This window comes from Chamaea fasciata, unplaced genomic scaffold (assembly GCF_029207755.1).
Source record: "Chamaea fasciata isolate MVZ Bird 193981 ecotype frontalis unplaced genomic scaffold, bChaFas1.0.hap1 SCAF_1, whole genome shotgun sequence".
Taxonomy (NCBI): domain Eukaryota; kingdom Metazoa; phylum Chordata; class Aves; order Passeriformes; family Sylviidae; genus Chamaea; species Chamaea fasciata.
The window spans coordinates 60,633,373-60,643,837 of NW_027094086.1; the positions used below are offsets into that span (position 1 = coordinate 60,633,373).

Sequence of the window (10,465 nt, forward strand, 5' to 3'; positions counted from 1 at the left end):
ACTCCTGGAGGGAGTCATCTGTGAGTCATGGGCAAGGCATCTGATGGGCCATTAACAGAAGATAATGGCCCAGAGGGAGGGGGTCTGGGAAAACACTGCCCCACCTGGATTCAAAAGTTCATGAAGATGGTGATAGAAAACTTTGTGCACATCCTATACTACAACCCAGGACACCATATTTAAAAGAAATAAATTGTGTAATCTTTCATTTGGAAATTACTAATACTAGCAGGACCTGAGAGAAAGATTGTATTCACACAGATGACATTTACACAGTGTTTGGCTGAGTACGCTGAGTAGGAGACTGATAGCATTGCCACTGACATGCACCTATTTCTTCCAAACATGTGAGGAGTCCTAGTTGGAACAACTTTCAGAGATCTGAGTGGTTAAATTTGAAGAAAACCTTTTCTGATTAGCCACTCACAGCTCCTGCAGGTCATACTGGGCCAGAGCACCCCAGTGGGGTAAGAGCCCCATCAGTCCCGTGAGCAGCAAGGACCCCAAGCTTGGTGGGAAACAGTTCCAGGCTGCAACAGAAGAAAAAGCATCCAGCTAAGGAGAAGGAATGCTATGAAGCAAAGGAGGCAGAGGAACTTTAAAGAAGCAATAGGGTAAGAGCAGGAGAACCAAGATTCACCTTGATGCAAAGGACTCGCTTGCCCTGGAGAGGAAGGAGAGTAATGAGGGCAGTTGTTATTTACAGGATCCTGTTTTATCTCTACTCTCCCACCTGGATCCAGACCACTGAGCTCCCAGCCCTTACCCAGTGTTGGTACCTTCATCTCCCTCCTGTCCATGTATGCCACTACATCAAGCACCACAGGCACCAATAGACTGGATCTCTACTCTGCAGACAGGCATTTTTTCTAACAAATTTCAGGTTTGAAGCATGGAGCATGCTAAAACCAAATATCATCACTTCCCCCTGAAAATCACCTGAGGCCCATCAACACTATGCTGACTCCTCCCAAACACCCACTCTCCAAGGACTGCTTTTTCCTTGCACTCAGGGGAATAATGTCAGATCCTAGCCAGCTGCATGGCGCCAGTGCAAAGGGAACAAAAGCCAAGGCAGTTGTGGGAAAAAGGCCATTGTTCCAAAAAATTTAAGTGATGTCACTCTGTTCCCTAATACTGTCAGTAAAGCATGCTTTCCAATAACAAGTGCCTCTCTCTGCAGTTGCCTGCAGGGAGGGTAGAAGCCATGCAACAGATTAATCTGCTTTGCAGAGGCTGCATGGTTATCATAAAACACCATTTTTCAGCATAGTCTCCCTTTCCCCCTGGACATGGAGCTGAGCAGCACCGTAGTGTGGGGCTGCATCCCTTGAAGGGACCTCACCCAACACAAGGGTGTGGGGGCAGCAGTGATGGTGTGAGTGTAGCTGCCCTCATAGGGAGGAGGGCTGCTCGTGCTCCTCGTTACTGTACTCCCAAGTCATCACCATTTGCATTGTGGCACCTGCGAGAAATCTTTATCATGGGTTGTGACCCCAGCGGAGCAGTCCTGAACAGATGTAAGAGTAACATTTCTAATTATCTTAACACCCTTTTGGCAGGGTGTCATAAACACAAGTTAATTAAGCCTCGTGCTAAGCCTGTGATGCAGAGTTACAGCTATTTCTCTTCATTCTGATTAACAGATGAAGAAGATGATGGACCAGCTTATACCTGCAACTCAGTCCTAAACCCCAAGCCCTCTACTGGCCTCTCCACTTCAGCCACTGGCTGCACTCCCACCTGGCAGATCATCAAAACGTTTTGACCTGTTGTTGATAAAATTAACAGACTACGTTCAGTGTCCCTGCAAAATCCTGATAAAATTTTCTTACAAAGATGAAAATCATAAAGAATTTCAATATTTGTTATTCTCCCTTCGTCACTGCCCAGGAGGTGCTTCCCCTCTTTCAAAAACCTGGGAGATCACTCCTGAAGACACCCATACCCATATGAATCATTAGGCAGGTGAGGGATGACTCTTAATTGTCCATGGGTTGTACCTCTCGGTCATTCCCGGCATGTGGCCCTCATGACACCTACAGCTGAATCCAAGAAATGAAAGCCGGACATATCTCCATTGCACCCTACAATTCACTCACGCCTGCATCGTGGTAAAAGCCAGCCAGCATGAAAACCTGTGCAATGGGTGGTGGCAGCTGTAGTACCTATGTCTTATGAGAAACCTCCTGGGAGATCAGGATGCTGACACCCTCTGGTGATGCATCCCAGAGCTGTGTGTATAGGACGACTGCAGGAGAGAGGTGGCTCTGCTGCAGAGCCATGCTGGTGCACCAGACATACTCAGGTGGATTTTGGGCAAAAAGAGTGGAAATAGATTTGATAGATATCCTGCCCTCCCTCTGAACTTTTACAGGAAAGCAGAAAACAACTTCAGCCTCTGTATTGAAATTCATCTCCCTTGCAGCCCTCTTGCTATCCATGAGCTGGTATTTCCAGGCTCCTCCAGCCTGGAAACAAGGGAGTTTGGGGCAAACTGGGCTTGGTGGGCATCACTCTTTATCCACAAGCAAAGTGTGTGTACCAGCAAGGCTGGCTGCCCAGGCCAACAACAATCCCCTTCCACAGGCAAGCACTGAAATTGCTTTTCATTTTTTCAGATCAGATTCTTTAAGGAAAAGCACAAGCAGAGCTGGCAAGGGAATCTCAGTCAGATGGAGCAACTGTGAGAGGACTTTGAAGTAACTCAAAGCAGACACTTAGAAATGGAGATATATGGAATTAAGCAACTATAAAACTCATATATAACCTGGAGTTTCTGTAAGCTCTTCACTGCACTTGCTAAGCAAAATTTGCTCATGTTCATGGTGATGATAAAAATCCCAGGCACCAGTCCTCAGTTAGTGGAATCCCACAAATTAAATTCTCTCTCTTTTTTTCATAATCATTTTATTGCAGAATTGTTCTAATAAACTAGCCTAAACCTAGAGTGCTGCAATCAGGTACCCTTTATTCAAAACTCTTCAAACTGTCAAGGAAAAAAAAAAAGAAGTCTATTATAGCCTAGTTTTAATCCATCAGTTCTGAGATTAATGTGGTTTTTTAATAATTTATTGTGGATTTGGAAGAACTGGCAAAACTGATCACAGAGAAACTTATTTTATGAGTGAGTGCCCTAGTGCTCTACTACTCTGCAATGTCCTAAGCAGTCAAAACAGTATTTAAGAAAATACCCCTTGGCAAATGTGCAAATTATTAGAAGCCTTTTCTACTGCTGTCTTGTATTTTGAAGAAAACATTATCATTGAAAGCTGAGGCTCCTTTGTTGAGCTGCTTATTCTGGTGAGCGACAGGCAGAACTGTACTTAGTGGGAATGCTGTTGAACAGATGGGATCCCTGTTTTGCACATGATTCTGGAATGCAATAAAATTGTTTGGTTCTGGGAAACAGTTTTTTCCTCCCATGACACTGTCAAAATGACCAAAAGATCTGATTTTGAAATCCATATTCCCATGAGTAATTCTCGTTCATATTTCAGGAAAGTGTAAGTTATGAAGGAAACAAAAATACAGGAATATCAGCTCTACTTAGAAATATTCTCATTTCCTGATCTTGAGAGGATGGAAAAGTGAACTTGCTTTGGGAGTAAACAGATATAAGAAATCTACCTACATTGCTAGCAGCAGAAACACAGGAAGGAAAATATGTAAATGCATCCCAACCGAAAACCTGTGCTCACTTCAGCAATCTGGCCTAGAGAAGTGGTGTCAGGAATCTTCTGAGACATTTCCCTTTTCAGCACCTTCGGCCAGTAATCCTGAACACTTTCCATCCCTTCTCACCTCACAAAACCATGCTCTTCAGCAGCAGAGGTTGGGGAAGTCAATTGGCTAAAACACAAAGGGCCAGATTCTAGACTGGTATAAATCATTATGGCCCCCCAAAAAAGCCACACTGAGGCTCTGTTGCTTTACACCCACTGAACATCTGGCCCTCAGCCTGTGGGAAGAGAATATAATGTGCCTCATGCTTCATGCATTTCTAAACAGCTGCTCTGAAGGACTTCTTCAAGCCTCACATGGGGCTGTTTGCCTTCACTGAAAGCTCTGGAAAGGATTGATTGTGCACAAATGATTTAAATTACAGTGTTTACAGGGCACAAAGGCATGCTGAAGGACATCTCCAATGCAGTAAGCCGCTTCTTGGCAAATCTCTTTGCAAATCAGGTGGGTGAAGAAGAGATTATGTCCAGTCCCAGCCAATTAGAGCTTCACAGTGCCTTTCCATACAGGAGTTTGCTTCAGTAGTTCTGACAGGATCAGGTGATTTCAGCCTGGTACAGTTATGTGCAGTAAACATCAGATGGAGTTTGCTATGTGAATATGTGACCTTTCCCTCTAACCTTTTTTTGTTATTATTTTTAATCAGGAATGACATCTTTGAATCTATCTTTATCTTAACACTGCCGCTGGTCTAGCAGATCTGCCAAAGAAATTTTGCGAAGAGCAGACTTAAAAGTCATCTGACAATTTTTTATCTGTTTTTTACTAAGAAGCTTTCAGCTGCAGCCTGTTACATTTTTTAGGAATTCCTGTCAGTAAGCAAACAGACAAGATTTGTTTGTTGTATGACTTGCATGGCTAGGACAGTTTCTTATTATTTCCTTTATTAGCAGGTGAGACCACAAACCACCACGTGTGAGAGAGCTTGACTTACTAGGTAGACATAGTGCCTTACAAATTGCCTAAAGCTGCAATTCAGGAATATTGAGGTTGTTTATTTAAGGTGACATTTAGTCACTTCCCAAGTGGAAGTTCTCAATAAATTATATTCTCACGAACATTCTGGTTGCTCCTTGCAGTTAATTGCATTCCACACAAAGCTTAAAACCTCTCTGTGCTCTTGGTGACGGAGTGAGCCAGTCTGGGCAAAATTCATACTCTTTTACCCTGTTACCAGACCCTACACTTCAGCTGCCAGAAAACAAAGATGGTAGATGGCATTCAGATGAGTTAAATTGCTACCCAAAAGAGATTAAAGCCAGTTTGTGATTGAGGAGAATGGCAGAAAGGTTCCACAGGCAGGATTCTCTGTTTACTTAGCAAGTCAGATAAGCACTTCAAAGGAAGGTGTGATTATATCTTCATGATAGTAATTTTCTCCAAAAGACATTAACTTTGAAAATTAACAACACTAATTTTCTTTCCAGATCTGGTCAGCTTAACTACATTAGAAAATTTGATAACTACTGCAGAAAAAATATTCCAATGTCATAGTGTATTTCAATATTCATAGTTTCACATAGAAAAAGTGCCTGGGAAGATAAAGATGATGCCATCTGCATAAATTATTTGATAGCATTGGGCTAATTAGAAGATGTATGCTGCACTTGCCAGCTTCCAATTATGCTTCAGTTTCCTGTAGAAGTAGGACCAACAACAAAGGTAGAAGAGAACCAGGCAGACCCTTGGACACGCTAGGCCTGTGATCAGCAGTACTGCCTTTACATCAATAATATTTAAAAAGCATTTGCAGTAATCATTCCAACATCATGAGTAGCTGCTATCTGCAGAGCAGCACATTGTAAACAAAGTTTTTAACCTAGGTGGAAGTAGAAGGACCTACTTCTGGACACTGGGAGGGGATTGTATCTATTTCTCTGCTGCAGTGAATGACACCTGGGAAATGTTATTGCTTTTCCTGTTTTTCTCCTTGGTAAAGAACAGGAAACTAAGAATCAAAGCAATTGAAAGGAAATTAAAGATCATTAAATTCAGCAGATTCATGTACAGAACAAATAAAGTTTGAATATTTTTATATTTCATGGGTAATGTCGAATCCTGGCGAGTCACGTAGTTAAAGCATACTTTAGATGCAGAATAAGGAGCACGATCCTCTCTCTTCCATCCTTCCAATTCAAAACTCATCTCTGGCAACAAAACTCACCTTTCCCATCCTTGTAAAGCACTACTGATGTTAATCCAAATTGAGGTGCAATTTGGAAAAAGGATCTCATAATGCACCTTACTCCCTCTCTCGTGGTGCTCAGAGTTTGGCTGCTGTGATTGTGGTATCCCAGCAGCTTTGGTTCCTGACTTATTTTCACACTGATACATGTCAAAGCCTAACTGGTTATATAATATTCACCAGTAAAGACAAATGGGATAATTTTCAGCTGACACAAGAGCATGTTGGTTTGATCTGCTGAAGACAGAGTACCTGTGTGCAGACATCTTGGGCACCTCCATCCACTCTCCCTGGCACATCTCTCTGGATCAATACTGGGAGCTGCAACAGCAAGTGCTCATCCTCATGCTTGCTTTTGAGCTCTGCATGCAGCTCAGCAGGTACCATTCCCTCAACTACTGCTCTGGTCTCTCCTCTTCAAGTGTTTTGTAGTAAAGTCACACAAGAGGTTCCCTCAAATGCTTATCCTTGGTAGAAAAGAAGCATCAAGTTTCCCAGACCTTGAGAATAACCCTCCCCTGTCTCTACTTTTTCTCCTCTTAAATGCACATACATCTCTTGTAGGCCTGAAGGCAAAAGCTCTTAAAAGGAAAGGAAAAGAAGATATTTCACTGCCACAAGGGATGAAACAATGGAAAACCATTGAAGCAGCTGGTCTCTGGTCCTGGAGCATCCATTACTGCTGTGGCTGGTGGCATTATTCTTCTTGTTCCCCTCTAGGTAGCTCCTGCACTAGGGCAATGGATGTTCCCTGGCATTGTACTTCGAGTTTGATGAAGCAGAAACCATCTTCACTGTGGCAGGAACACTGCTTGCTACAAGCAAAACAAAAGTTGTCATGCTTCCTCTTCCCTTCTTCGTGCTATGCTTCATTTTGGTTTACATTTAAAGAAACCAAAACCAGTCTGTCGTTTCAGCAGTTTCCCCAAGCCCTTCGGATGTGCTATTTGTAACTCTTGCAAGTTCAATGCAGGGTGCAGAGTTAGAAAAATAATTCCTTGGATGTGAGTCTGGGGTAATTTTTCCTCTCAGAGCATGTAGATGACTTGTTAATACTGATGAGGCACACAGCAAGTCAGAGGGAAGCCCCTCGCAAGCTGAGAGCCAGCATTGCAGGAATGTGAGTCTGGCACGTGTTACAGCAGTTTTTGTTGGTCTGGTAAATAAAAAGCAGTGAAAACAGGAAAATATGAATATTTTTTAAATGGCCTGTAAGGATCCCTGCACTGTGACTTCCCTGCCCAGTTTAGGGCAAGAAACAAGAGTATCTGGTGAACGGCTGCATGCAGGAAGAGGCTGGGTGACAACAAATGTGCCCCCCACGTTCCACATGCATCTGGGAACAGGGCTGCAAGAAAGGGCTGAGAGACGGGCACGCAGGAAGAAACAGTGATTTAAAAGCTCTGCAGGTCAGAAACAGGGCAAAGTAACCACAGATTACTAAAACAGATGAAGATTTATAGAAATTGTCAAAGGAATGCTGTGCCCTTGGCAAGCGATGAGAAAAAAAAAAAAAACAAACCAACCCTGAAAGGTGGCTGAGCAAAAGCAGTTAAATTAAAACCATCTTGGTGACCGAGTCTGAGGAGGAAAACAGCTGGCAGGGGCTGCAGAGCCTCGTGCAGCTCGGGCTGGGGCGGCCTGGGAGCACCCCCAGTGCTTTGGATCCTGCTGGTGCAGGGAGCCAAAGTCACTGCTCGGCACAGCACAGCACGGGCATGGAAAGGAGAGGCTTTTCTCTCAAGCTCTCCCAGTCGTGCCTCAGCTCTGCCCTGGAGGAAAGGGGCTAAAGCTGCAACTAATTTGGAAACAGGGAAAAGTGTATCTTAGAGAATTTACAAGAATGGACTGAATTGGATTTCAGGGAAGCTTGAGAAGCATTCACTTTTAATAAATTATTAGGTACTATTAAGAAATAATATTGATAAATCATACATAATTTATAAAAATATGTAATATTCTATTTTTCTACTAAAAAAACAATACAGCCAGTTTCTTATACTGTGACCCCCTATTTTAGCCTAATTAATAAGCTGTCCAGAAACTGGTCATTTCTCAGATCAGTGTGGGTTAAAAGTGTCTACACTGACCTACAAAAGGATGGATATTTAACTCAGATTGAGACAAAACAGCAGAAATCAGATTTTGTTGAAGTAATTTGAAAGGAACCTTTGCTAGCAGTAGCCTCTTTGGAGGTATAAAAAGCATATTTCCTCATGTTAGTGTATTCACCTTGTTTCTATAATAAGTGTTTAATGCAAGGTTCAAAAAATGGGGAAGGAATGGAAAAGTCAAAAAGCAGCTTTTCTTACAGGTGAACAAAAAAAACCCAAACAAACAAACAAAAAAAGAGACAGTAATCTACCATTTCTAAATTCTTGTAGGATATAAAAAATAGAAAAATATATTAGCTCCATTCCTCAAAGTAATTTTTGTCCTCAATATACCTGTTAGCTTCAAAGACAGGGTAGATGAGAAAAAGAGGCTTGTCTATTCATGTGGTGGTGGAAATATGAACAGGATCTGCAATGGCTGGGGAAGGAAGAGTGAAAATCCCTTTAGCTCTTCTGGTAAATAAACCCCTGTTTTATGCTTTGAAACATATAGCTTCATTCTTTCATTCTTTATTATTTCATGTGGCTTACCAGCTTTTATCTCACCCAAATATATATATATATATATATATATATATATATATATATATATATATATATATATATATATATATATATATATATATATATATATATATATATTTAATTCATTGTCACTGAATTCTCATTCTGGTTACACACAACTTGGTAGGCAATATTAGTTTGAAGAGTCTTTATTAATATAAAAGAGATGGTAATTAAACATTTGCGCTCCCTGAAGCAAGCATAAAAGACAAACAAGCTTAATCTGTACTTCTCAAATGGGCATCACAAATAGAACAAGTAACAAATTTAAAATTAAGACTAAAATTGTTTGCTGGTTTCTGCCTATGTTTCTTAAAAAAACAAGAACAAAAGCAGACCAAAGAAACTGAAACAAAAAACTTCAAAAAACTGGGCTGAAGACCAGTCCTTCAGCTACTGATTAACTTCATGCCAGTGAAGTGGCCTTGTTGCTCCAGATGTTGCAGCACTAAACCATACAGGTCCAGCTGCTGGATTTCAAGACCCATCTTTACATTGAAACATCCCAACAGGGCTGTTGAGCCTCTGAGCACCCTGGGGATGCTGTATCTCCACAGCTTGGCCTTGGCCATCACAGCAGGAAAGCAAAGCTGCTGCATAGCTCATGCTAAGATGAAAAGAGGAAAAGATCAAGTTCATACAAACATTTCCTTTCTCAGCTCTCTAGACTTTATTTTTCCAGTTTAACTTACAGCAAGCCTTCCAAACACAGTGCAAGCCCAGAACATGTGGCAAATGTTCATTTCAGGTCCATTTTTCAGTAAGATGGAGTTGGTTTGTATTTGGGGTATGTGCTTTGATCCTCCTACATGGAGTCACATGAAAAGTCAACTCAGTTCTTGCTTTTTGCCTCTAAATTCGTGGGTATTCCCATCACTGCCATTGACACCTGCCCAGCAAGCCTGGAGAGGAGATGGGTGGCTTGCAATGTCTGTTAGCACTCTGTGCCCCTTGCTTAGAAGGGCAGACGATCCTAGGAGATGTCGAGCAGCAGAAAACTGGTTGCACAGGTCTGTGCCGTGTCCTGAGCTTCTGTACATCACAACTTAATGTTTTGGGCAGGATTGTGTAGGAAAAAAATACCACTTTCAAAGGCTCTCAGTGACTAAAAGATGCTGACTGAAGGAAAAAGGTCTGTTAAAAAGATCCTCGTCAGAAGACGTAAAGAAGTTAAGTCCCTTCGAGATTCTCAAATTAATAACCTACCTAATTAGTACGAGCTTCTAGCAGAGGGAGGCAGTCCACCGATTTATTTCAAGGAGGGCGTGGTGGAAACTCTCCTCCCAAACCCGGTGATCTGTGGTCTCAAATTAACGACTCGCAGCACTTTTCAGATCCCAACCCTCTTTCAAGAACAATCAGCGCTGTCTGGAAAAGTTTGTGCGGGTCTCTTTTGTGGCGCACAACGGGCACCTCCGAGCGCTGGGGGACACCCGGGGAGCCACGGCCCGGCGGTGCCGCGGGAGCGCTTCGAGCTCCGTGCGCGGCTGCAGCAGCGAGGCCCGCCGGCCGCCGCTTCCCGCAGCAATTCCCGCTGAGCGCCGCCGGGATCGCCGGAGCCCCGCGGCCGCTGAGGGGCGTGTCCGGGGCGTGTCCGGGGCGTGTCCGGGCCGCGCGGGGGGCGTGTCGGGGGCGTGTCCCTCTGGCCCAAGGCGCCCGCCCGCCGCCGGCCCAGCCGGAGCGCGAGCCCCGCGCGGATCCTGCGGCCGCCGCCGCTGTCTTTGGCGCGCGCGCGCCGGGAACAAAGTGGCCGCGGGAGCGGAGCGCGGCGCGAGCGGGGCCGGCGGCGCGTGCGGGCGGCCCGGGGGCGCGCAGCCCGCGGCGGGCGGGCGGGAGGGAGGCGGCGGCGGCGGCGGCG

At 43.9% G+C, this 10,465-nt stretch overlaps 1 long non-coding RNA gene across 1 annotated transcript; it reads right to left on the reverse strand.

The window, feature by feature from the left end:
• Window positions 1-303: 303 nt before the first annotated feature.
• Window positions 304-870, reverse strand: LOC136302284 (uncharacterized). Its single transcript, XR_010724027.1, has 3 exons — window positions 767-870; window positions 641-664; window positions 304-530 (listed from the first exon to the last, which is right to left on the reverse strand). It is a non-coding gene; the product is annotated as an uncharacterized lncRNA (long non-coding RNA).
• Window positions 871-10,465: the final 9,595 nt, after the last annotated feature.